General features: G+C 39.6%; 1 pseudogene; it reads right to left on the reverse strand.

The window, feature by feature from the left end:
* Positions 1-1,548: 1,548 nt before the first annotated feature.
* On the reverse strand, positions 1,549-2,117 carry LOC117084859 (annotated as a pseudogene).
* Positions 2,118-11,785: the final 9,668 nt, after the last annotated feature.

Consider the following 11,785-nt stretch of genomic DNA (forward strand, 5'->3'; position numbering starts at 1 on the left):
GAAGCCGTGTTGTGTCACTTTATGAATATCCTCTGCCTGACGGCAGCATGCTCCTCTCTGCTGTATATGTGGGCAGGCCCATGCAGGTCGGCTACAGTTGTTCCCTACCTTCAGTACAGCCTGTGACCAGAAAGCATGTATAAGTTAAGTTCAAAGTACTGTGATAAAGTAATTGGACAGGGGTCTCCTTTTTCGGTTTTGGAGCCCCCCTCCCTCTGTCTGTACAGGGGAGCTTCTACTTTCTGCCTTCATTCTTCTTTCTGGCTTATTAAACTCTCCCCTCCATAAAACAAACAAACAAAACAAACAACAATAAACAAATAAGTAAATTGGACAGTAATTTCATTGCCAAACAATAAAATTAGTAATCATCGGCCAGGTGCAGTTGGCTCATGCCTGTAATCCCAGAGCTTTGGGAGGCCAAGGCAGGATCATCTGAGGTCAGGAGTTCAAGACCAGCCCAGCCAATATGGTGAAACCCCATCTCTACTAAAAATACAAAATTAGCCGGGCATGGTGGCATGTGCCTATAATTCCAGCTACTTGGGAGGCTGAGGCAGGAGATTTGCTTGAACCCAGGAGGCGAAAGTTGCAGTGAGCTGAGATTGCACCACTAGACCCCAGCCTGGGCAATAAGTGAAATTTTGTCTCCAAAAAAAAGGCGAGTAATAATCTCCATTTACTTGAATCCCATGTGTGTATTTTTAATCCAGCTTATCCATGATCAGGGAAAACACAGTGTAATTATCCACTGGGCTCCCCAAATGCCAACAGACTTGTAATTTAATAATGAGAATATCTAGAACACAATACTTCTAAGATCTTTTCCATATTTTGATGTTTGTGATTTAACCACATTTAAACACAAATGCCAATTTCAATCTGACAAATTATGTCCATATAGCATGAAATAGGCTCATACGTCTGTTTTTACTAACATACAACAAATCTGTAAAGTAATCCTTCTTACTCAAAAAAGATGTCTCCAGTCTAAAATTCTTGCTTGAAATAATGATACATACTACAGAGTTCTACAATCCAACAAGATCTTCATCTCATCATAAGAAATCGTGACATTTTAATTTTGTTCTGTGGTTAGATGAATGCTACAAATGTACCTGCTTTAAACCATTTTTGATTTCCTTTTAAATAAAAATGATACATTTCTAAATAGGAAAATTTTTTCTCATTCTCTAAAATAATTTTGTGCACTTTTTTCTTTTAAAAATTCAAATTTATTATAAACTATTAATTAGTTATTAGCCTTTGCTTTTTGGTGAAAAGCATGAGTGCAGTTTAAAAGCATATGAATTTGGAAACAAATTTATTTTCTTCCATTTTAAAGAGAATTTTCCTAATCTGAACAGTGCCAGACAGGAACATGTAATCTGTATTCTTTTTTTTGAACTACAAAGTGACCTTTTACCTATGGAAGGAGTCAAGGGTAATTCACCCTAATTCACCCTATCAGGTTTGCGAATTTAGGTTCTTTTTTTTTTTTTTCCTGCCTCAGGTTTATTTGTACAAATAGCAAGGAGGACCCCAGCTCCATGCAGATGGCAGCCCGGAGGTGGGGGTGAGGAGTCACACCAGTCCTTGTGTACTCATGTTGGCAGACAGAGATATCTACTCTGTAGCCTTTGTAGGGGCCTGGGCACCTTTGGGAGCCTGAGCTGGAATTGAAGCTGGAGCTGTAGCCTGGGCCTTGGTTTGATTCTTGGCCTTGGCCTTTGGCTGGCACAGTGGGAGCCCCTTGGCAATGCAAGCATGAGCACACTTCCCAAGCTTGGGGTGGGCAACGTAGGCAAGTCCATCAAGCTTGCGACTGACACCCTTTGGGATCTTGGGCTTAACCTCCTTGGGCTTTACGAGGGCCTCGATAGCCTCGGCACGTGCACTCATGGCCTTGGCGTTGTTGGCCTGCATCTGCTTTAGGCCCTTCTTGTTGTGCTTGTTGTGCAAAGTGCATGTTCCTCAGGAACTTGGGGTTCACCCCCTTCAGAGATTCGTATCTTTGTGATCGGGGTTTCTTGATACCATTTCTGTGCCATTTTCGGGACTGGTTGTATGTGGTGTGGTTCTTGGACCTGGCCATGTCTGCACCTGAAGCCGCAGCTCCCCGAGATTCTCTTAATAACACCACCCACAATAAGCATGAGGAAGGCACTAACGGTGTGAATCCTGGAAAAGTTACTTCAGCAAATAAGTCGAGAGAGAAAAGTCCATTTCTGAAACCTCTATTAGCTGAACTAAATAACCCAGACTTAAACCCTTATTAAAAACAAGCAGTAGGCAAAGCGTGGTGGCTCAGGCCTGTAATCCCATCGCTTTGGGATGCCAATGTGAGAGGATCAATGGAGGCCAAGGTGGGAGGATTGCTTGAGCCTGGCAGTTGAAGACCAGCTAGAGAAATATATTGAGATCCCATCTATAGAAAAAATTTAAAAAATTAGTCAGACATGGTGCCTGAGGTCCTAGCTAATCAAGATGAGGTTGTAAGATCCCTTGAGCCCAGGATTTTTAGGTTACAGTGAACTATGATCACAGCACTACACTACAGCCTGGGTGACAGCAAGAACCTGTCTCAAAAAAAAAAAAAAAAAAAAAGCAGAAATTCTGGACAAATACAAAGGTCATCTGCATCTGCATTAAAGAGCTAGCAAAACAGTCAGAAATTACTAAGTTAAAGAAGGACAATGCCTACTTTGGGGACCTGCTGTTTTGCTCAGAATGGTTTCTGGATTCTGGGGCAGTGGCTGAGGCACTGGGGAGCATGTTTTTCAGGCCTTGGAGAGTAGTGCACTAGGATTAAGGGGGACGGGAGGAAGCTAGCTCTGTTCAGTTTTTTAGGCTCCCAGCCAAAACTTTGGTTAATTTTTGCAATAAGGAAAGTAGAGAATTTGGACAAAACAATGAGCTTACTTACCTGAATTTCTTTTTTCTTCTGATCTCAGCCCAGCATATCCTTGTTGTTTCAGTAACTTTCCTGTACCTTTAAAAAAAAATAATTTTAGACGTTCATCCAGATAGTCTATTGAGTATGTCAGCTTAGTTTACAGTGCTTCAAGAACTCTCTCCAAAATGAATAGATGAGAAATAGAAGATAAAGGTGTAGACACTTGCTAGCTATAACCAGAACAATAGACATAGGTATAGATACATATAAATGAACAAAAAAAGGCTGGGTACGGTGGCTCACACCTGTAATCCCAGCACTTTGGGAGGCCAAGGCTGGTGGATCACCTGAGGTGGATACAAAGCCTGAAAAATGTTCAACTGCCTGTCAAGTACAAATAAAACTAGAGTCCAGCCTGGTCAGCATGGCAAAACCCTGCCTCTACTAAAAATACACACAAAAAAATAAAACAATTAGCCAGGCATAGTGGCGTGTGACTGCAATCCCAGTTACTCAGGAGGCTGAGGCACGAGAATCACTTGAACCCAGGCAGCAGAGTTTGCAGTGAGCCACGATCGAGCCACTACACTCCAGCCTTGGTGAAAGAGTGAGACTCTGTCTCAATAAAAATTATGTAAATAACTAACTAAATAAATAATATAGTGATGCCAAAAAAAAAAAAAAATCATGGTACTATTCCATTAGGGCAATGTTAAAAACAATTAGAAAAATTAACAGACAGATTTATCCATCTTCTCTTTATCTTATTTCTGAGGCTATCAAGTAGTCTGTCTTTTCCCAAAGATGTGTTTCATGTTCATCTTTTACTAAGAAGAAAGCTCTGAGATGACTTTTCTTCTTTAGTGGTCTTTTTGTTGCAGGATGAAAAGGAAAACAGGAGAGACAGAGGAATAGTCACTACTTTTGAAATCATGCAGGCCATGTGGGAGTTAGGGAAAAGGAAGCAATGAATGAAAAAGATTTATAAAGTTTTGGTTTAATAAAGTTAAAAAAAAAATGCCCCCTTCCCTTGCCCCTTCCAACTCAACGAGCCCTTTTAATTAAACGTACAATGAAAAAACAAAGCAGAGTAGATGTATTCAACTTCTTTGATTTCTATTCCATACAGGTAATGAATCATGTGGGTCTGAATTTCAAACCTACATGATTCACTACCTGTTTATTGAAAAGAATAGACAAAGGTTTAAATGAGAAGAATAAAGACCAGAAAAGACAAAAGTCTTTTTAAATTTTATTTATTTATTTATTTATTTATTTATTTATTTATTTATTGAGATGGAGTCTCGCTCTCTCACCCAGGCTGGAGTGCAGTGGCTCGATCTCGGCTCACTGCAACCTCCGCCTTCCGGGTTCAAGCGCTTCTCCTGCCTCAACCTCCCGAGAAGCTGGGAATACAGGCACCCACCGCCACACTCAGCTAATTTTCTTGTTTTTAGTAGAGATGGAGTTTCACCACATTGGTCAGACCAATCTTGAACTCCTGACCTTAGGTGATCCACTCGCCTCGGGCTCTCAAAGTGCTGGGATTTCAGACGTGAGCCACTTCACCCTGCCAACGAAAGTCTTTAAGACTGAGAATTAAAAGCTTTAAGGTTAATGGCAAAATTGTACCTTTCAGCTTCCCTGTGTAATCCAATACTTAACTTCTGTAACTGAAGTGTGTAATTTCATTTTATACACTAGATTCAATGAGGGTACTCTGTGCTTCCCACCACCTGATAATAATTGTGTAAGCTGGTATTCTCTTGGCCAGATCTGACAAATGTGAGAAAATCAACAATTTACAATTTTGACACATATTTTCACATGCTAATTTTCTCAATCTAGAAACAAAAAAAGAAAAGAAAATAGTAAAGTGGAGAGGAAAACAGGCTCTTCTTCATATATGATGCCTCTTATGTCTCCTACTGAAAGAGAACAATGACAAGAAAGAAAACACAGTTTCCAAATTGGCTGAGAAATATTTTTTGTCATAGTGATATTCTTTGTCTTAATTGTAAAACTTCTTGTTTGAAGAAAAAACATATGAAGGAATGTAGTATGACAAAACCCATTTGGCAATTAATAAACTTAAAATGTCAATGATATAAACCCAAAATAAACTTTTGCCAAAAGTTTAGATGTGTCAAAGGCCCAGGAGTAAAATTAAACCCCGCTGTGCATTCCAAATAATTCATTTTCTGAGATTTAAGACAAATAGGAGTGAATAAGAAGAAATTGAATAATAGAATTTGTTAAATATTACATTTTGTTAAAGAAAATATAGATTACTTTCTTAAATAAACTGATTTGCAAACACTTTTATTTCTTTACTCCTAGAAAAAGTTTGGTCACGATTTGTATTATTGATTCTGCCCAATCATGGCCGAGGCACCTCCTCACCAGGCGGCAGGAGAATGAGTGCCAAGCAAAGGCGAAAGAGTCCCTTATAAAACCATCAGCTCTAGTGAGAACTCACTCACTACCATGGGAACAGCATGGGGAGACTCACCCCCATGATTCAGTTATGTCCACCTTGCCTCTCCCTTGACATGTGGGGATTCTGGGGATTACAATTCAAGATGAGATTTGAGTGGGGACCCAAAGCCAAACCATATCACTACTGTTTTACTCCTACTGCAATTAATTTACAAAATGTTAGTATACATGTACACACATACACACATAACAAAGATCATACACACGGAGAGGAGAGCGAGGGACAGGGGAGAAAGAAGAAAACAGAGGTGCATGGCTATAAGGCACTCCGAGTCACGTGATATCAGCTCCAGGAAGTCAACAGACACTCTTTTCCTTATTTCAGTGATGAGGAAACAGGCTAATAAGAACAATTAAGTAAACTATTTTATTAAAGTTTCATGTTCATTAAACTAAACCAATCCTTTCTAGTGATCTGGGCTTTCCTAACATTGTACTTTTCCATTAAGGATTAATTACTATCATACGCGTCCGTGTGAAGAGACCACCAAACAGGCTTTGTGTGAGCAATAAAGCTTTTTAATCACCTGGGTGCAGGCGGGCTGAGTCCGAAGAAAGTCAGGGAAGGGAGATAGGGGTGGGGCCGTTTCACAGGATTTGGGAAGATAAAGGAAAATTACAGTCAAAGGGGAGTTGTTCTCTGGTAGGCAGGAGTGGGGGTCACAGGGTACTCAGTGGGGGCCCCTTTTGAGCCAGGATGAGCCAGGAAAAGGAATTTCACAAGGTAATGTCATCACTAAAGGCAAGGATCTGCCATTTTCACTTCTTTCCGTTGTCATCATTTAAGGCAGGGGCAGGGCATTTGCACTTCTTTCCGTTGTCATCAGTTAAGGCAGGGGCAGGGCATTTTCACTTCTTTTGTGATACTTCAGTTTCTTCAGGCCATCTGGGAGTATACGTGCAGGTCACGGGGATGTGATGGCTTGGCTTGGGCTCAGAGGCCTGACAATTACAACTACTGTATGCAATTTCAACTTGTTATGTAAGCAATAGAAATGTCTAAGCTTCTGTTTCTTGCTCTGCTAAGTAAAAGAATACCAATGTATACCAATTTACCTCTCCAGTTCTGTAGGAACTGAAATAGCTAGTGTTCTTTCTCTACATTAGATAGAAAGTGTCAGAATATTTCCATTGAAAGTAAATTGATATGTGATCACACTGGTTCTTGAGTTTTACCTCGGATTTTGCTAAAAATATGCTTGAGGTCCATACCCAGAGCTAAAGATCTAGATACATATAAATAGACTATTGCTGATCAAGATATTTTTATTATGAAAGATTATGGCCAAGATAATAAAAAAATTGCATATAGAGAACAATTTAACTTAATTTGAGTAGCTATACCTGCCGTGTCTGCAAGTATGATTTAATTAAAAGTGGAAAACATGATATTCAGGTAATACGGTTTGGAACCTTGTATCTAATTACCAACTGTAAGTGTGCTGACCTCATGCTGCTACTAAACAACTACAATAACACAAAATATATTTCCCTAATGTTTCTTACAAAAGAAGTGCAGATAGCCAATTATAAGTAAGTGTTTACTTTCACATTTCCATTTAAGCTAATGTATACGTGTTAAAATTTAGAATCTTAGAAAAATTTAAATTATTAGACTTCTGTATTAACAGAAAAAGTTTATCAAAGCATTATTTCAGAAAAGCTTTCCTGTCTTTGATAAACTTGTTTGAAGCAAATGAAGATTTGAAATAAACTCTGTGAAAATAAACTACAAATGTAAAAAATGCATTTTCACAAAAGTTTTAAAATTTTTATTGTTTTGTGTTTGTTTTCACAAAGATAATAACTGATACTTTGGTACTCAAATGCAGCCTGCTTGGACATGGTCAATCTAGTTATTAAATTTGGCTTCATATATACTCTTAATTGAGTGTATTAGATTTTATATAATAAATTTATGTTAAGTTGTCTTCTGATCTCCCACTCTCAGGTTATGAGCATTAGAAAATTAGAAGTTTTATTTCTAATGAGTAAGAAACGACTTATCTGTATGCCAACTTTATTTGAACTAAAATGTGAAGATGTTTCAATGATATTATGGTTTTTATAAGAGATGATAACCAAGGAATTGACAAGTACAGCTACTCAGAAGGTCTCCAAATCCAGGCCACTGGTGTTTTTATGGAGACCTCATTATGTAGCATGAGTGGTTAAACCTTTGGCCATTGGTGATCAACTTACCTTCAGCCCCTCTATCCTCTCCAGAAGTTTAGCAGGTGGGGCTGCAAGCCTTTGTCTTTCCAGTGACTAGCCCCATCCTGAAGCTATCAACAACATCAGCATACAAAAAGACAGCAATTCAGAGAAGAATTTTAGGAGTTGTATGACAGGAAAGAAGTCCAGGACTAAACATATATTTTGCCCTTTCTTCCTTTCTTAATCTTCTGTATTTTTCTCTTTATTTATATCCTGTTTCTTATCTCTCTTTACAGTTTAAAAAATAAAATACTTTTGTATCTTTTTATGAGTTGCTCTACGTGTCAGGTCTCTGAGCCCAAGCTAAGCCATGGTATCTCCTGTGACCTGCACCTATACCTCCAGATGGCCCAAAGCAAGTGAAGAATCACAGAAGAAGTGAAAATGGCCAGTTCCTGCCTTAACTGATGACATTCCACCACAAAAGAAGTGAAAATGGCTGGTCCCTGACTTAACTGATGACATTACCTTGTGAAATTCCTTCTCCTGGCTTATCCTGGCTCCAAAGCTCCCCAACTGAGCACCTTGTGACCCCCACCCCTGCCAGTCAGAAAACAACCCCCTTTGACTGTAATTTTCCGCTACTTACCCAAATCTTATAAAACGGCCCTACCGTATCTCCCTTCACTGACTCTGTTTTCGGACTCAGCCCACCAGCACCCAGGTGATTAAAAAGCTTTATTGCTCACACAAAGCCTGTTTGGTGATCTCTTCACATGGATTCACGTGAAACTACCAGATATCGAGCATAGGTTAGGTACAAATTTTGCGTTCTTTAACTTACTAAAAAAGAGACAGTGTTTTTTCTTCAATATTAATATCTATGGATGTATCAATATATGTATTAGATTCCAATGTTTAATCATTTATGAGATGCATATATATTTTATAATATATATAAATAACATACGATCTTCTAGGAACTAATCTCATGATAGAAATGCAAGTATGTGAAAAGATAGGTTATTTGTCATCAAAATCAAATAGCCTAGAAAACATAAAAACACACCTAAAACTATCATTAAAAAAACCTACAGATTACACTGGAGAAGTGTACCAAATTTTCTGAGAGCACAAGAGAAGGAAGAGGCCCTACATCTTCCTGGAGGAGTGGGGTTACAGGTAGGGAGCATAAAAGAATGAAATATTTGAATGGAAAGCCAGACAGTACTGTGGTTTTCTTGGTAGGCATGGGGAGACGGAGTCTCGCTGTTGTCACCCAGACTGCAGGCTGGAGTGCAGTGTGGCATGATCTCGGCTAGCTATAACCTCTGCCTCCCAGGTTCAAGTGTTTCTCTGCTTCAGTCTTCTGAGTAGCTGGGATTACAGGCGTGCACCACCATGCTTGGCTAATTTTTGTATGTTTAGCAGAGACGGGGTTTCACCATGTTGGCCAGTCTGGTCTTGAACTCCTGACCTCAATTGATCCACCTGCCTCAGCCTGCCAAAGTGCTGGGATTATGGGCATGAGCCACCACGCCCGTCCGGGATAGTAGTATTCTGGCAGGAAGACTCACAGTGCAAAGTGCTCAGCTGAGGAGATGAATGTGAATCCTGCCTAACACTGAAAGATGAAGGTGAGGTTGGGGGGTCCTGAGCACATGGGTGTATCTAGAGCTTCAAGTATAAAAGGGGTAGATGGTCAAAAAATACGATGGAAACTTAAGCAAGCCTGCAAGCAGTAATATGTCTGGACTTCGTTTTCAGAATAAATGAAGAGTCCCAGGGAAAATGAGGAAGGCAATATAAGATTTGTTAAAAATAGCGCTTTTGCATTTATGGGAAGCATTAATTAGATTGAGGGAGTGGAGCCAATTAGAGGCTGCGGCAGCAGGGATCCTAAGCTGGTAGGTTACATTGGAGTCATTTCCACACAAGAATTTGAGTCTAAATTTATAACCTCAGGTATAAAAAACCTATAGTCAATATTTCCCATGAAAATTATTTAGAAATATGAGATTTTAGAAGCCAAAATAACATCTCTCCATAACTACAAAATTAAAGCTTCTGCTAGTTAGGATTTTACCTTTGTTATTCACTACTTCATTCCTAGGGCCTATGATGGTGATGCCTGGCACACACCTCATGCCTAATAAACATTGGTTGAAGAATTAGTTAACAATAGACAAGTTGTCTTCTTGTGTTGGTAGAGAAAGATCTTACCTGTTTGCTTGTTTATCTGCTTCGCAGTAGTTGCAGTAACTAGCTTACTATCAAGGTCCATACTGTATATAGAATACATTTTTTCATAGTTCAGGAAGATGTTCAATAACAAAATACTTACATAGTGAGAGACATTTGGGATCTAACTCTGGAAACCAAAAACAAAAAATCAAGTCCTGGTCTTATGCTGAGAGAAGGGTATCAACCTACCAAGTGAAATGGAGAGATAAATGTAATATGTCACGCTTTCCTTTCTCTTTTCCTCCCTTTCACAATTTCTCCTTCTTTTTCCACATAATGAGTTTAACTTTAATACACAGCATTCATCTTATGTGAATCCATTGTTTTGCAACTATTTTATATAAAGGATTTATGGTGACTTCAACATGGCTGTAACAATAGAGGTACAGAAAATGGGACAATGATGAGGAACATTTTAGCGATTGAATAGATAAGATAGTGAAGCAATTGATTTGTATGAAAGATAAGAGAGGCACTAGTCAGAGATGTTTGTGGCGTGGGCTAATCGTTCATCAAAGCGGCCATTCATGAGTATGGAAACATATGAAGAGGAGCACCTTTATTGCTGGAAAGAACTGCAATGATCTACTGATCTTAACGTAAATATGTTATTTTTAAATAAAACTTCTATGCAGACTGATTTTTTTTTAAACTCGAGAGGTCTGAACTGAAGATCAAAGTGAGAAAGTCATTAGTGTATTTGGTGGTATTTGATTTCATCTATTTGGATACAGTACATCAGGGATAATATAGCATGAGCAGATAACTCTAGAGACAGAGTCATGGGGAGCATCAGAGATAAACCTTGGATGTCACTTTCCAGGGCCTTGTTTTTATCAGAGGCCCTTCTCCCCTTCATGTACTAGGTCACGGGCCACCCATGATCCCATTTTGGCCAGTGCATCTTCAACTTACTTGTCAAATTTGTCTCTTCTAGAATTCAGCAGTTTAACCTTCAAATGATGCTGTGAATAGATTATTAGTCTCTCCTCAATGATGCCTGCTACCTTTATGAATTTCCCCTGAATTCAGCTGGATACCAGTCTCACCTTAACATCCCCCACCCACCCAGCCTTGAGTCCTTTCCTCCAGCAAGATCCAAAATCCTAAGTTCCACAATTCAGGACGATGACCCACAGGGTCTCCTGACAGACCAACAACCATAGGTAGGGTCAACTCTATGCTTCAGGCCAGAAGGAAGCCGTTGGAGATGAGAACTTTGCCCCAGTGCCAAAGATTCATCATTTTTGTTCTGTTGTTGGATGAGGAGAAATGTGGAGTCTTGATAAGACAAGGTAGCAAGAATGAGGAGGAGGCCCCAGGGTGGAGGAGAATAATTGTTCTGCTAGATGGCTAAGTACAAACAAGTTGTGCACAACATCCTGTTCTCAAATACCTCACTCTGCCAAGTAACCCTAGCAGCATAACCCTATCTGCATGTAGCACCGCCAGCACGACCCTATAAAACTTCCCTCCAGCCCCTGCCTCCTTGCAGACAGCCCCCTCTCTGCTGTATGACCCATTGCACTCTTGCAGTACATCATCTTACTTTTTTTCTAATACACTTGCTTTCTTTAACTCACTTCCGTTTTGGTAAATTCTTTTACTGTCCACAATGCTAGCCCCAGCCAGTCACAACCCACAACCATTAGTCAAGAAGAAAAATGTTAAGAAGCGGCTTCTACTTCTTTAAAAGGATAAGCCATCATGAGCTACTCTTCTTTTACTTCAAAATCAACATGAAGAAATTACAAAGGAAGAAGGAAACTTGAACTGCAATAATGAGCAAAATTAGCCATTATCTATGGCTTGGAACAGAACACCTGAAACTGGGTAATTTATAAAGAAGAATAATGTATTTCTTATAGTTATGGAGTCTGTGAAGCCCAGGGTCAAGAGAGTGCATCTGGTGAAGGCTTCTTCATGGCAGGGTCTCTCTGGGGCATCTCCAGGCAGCCGAGGGCATCACATAGAGGGGGCTGAGGATAA

The sequence above is a fragment of the Trachypithecus francoisi genome, unplaced genomic scaffold (assembly GCF_009764315.1).
Source record: "Trachypithecus francoisi isolate TF-2019V2 unplaced genomic scaffold, Tfra_2.0 Lachesis_group1, whole genome shotgun sequence".
NCBI classification, from domain to species: Eukaryota; Metazoa; Chordata; class Mammalia; order Primates; family Cercopithecidae; genus Trachypithecus; species Trachypithecus francoisi.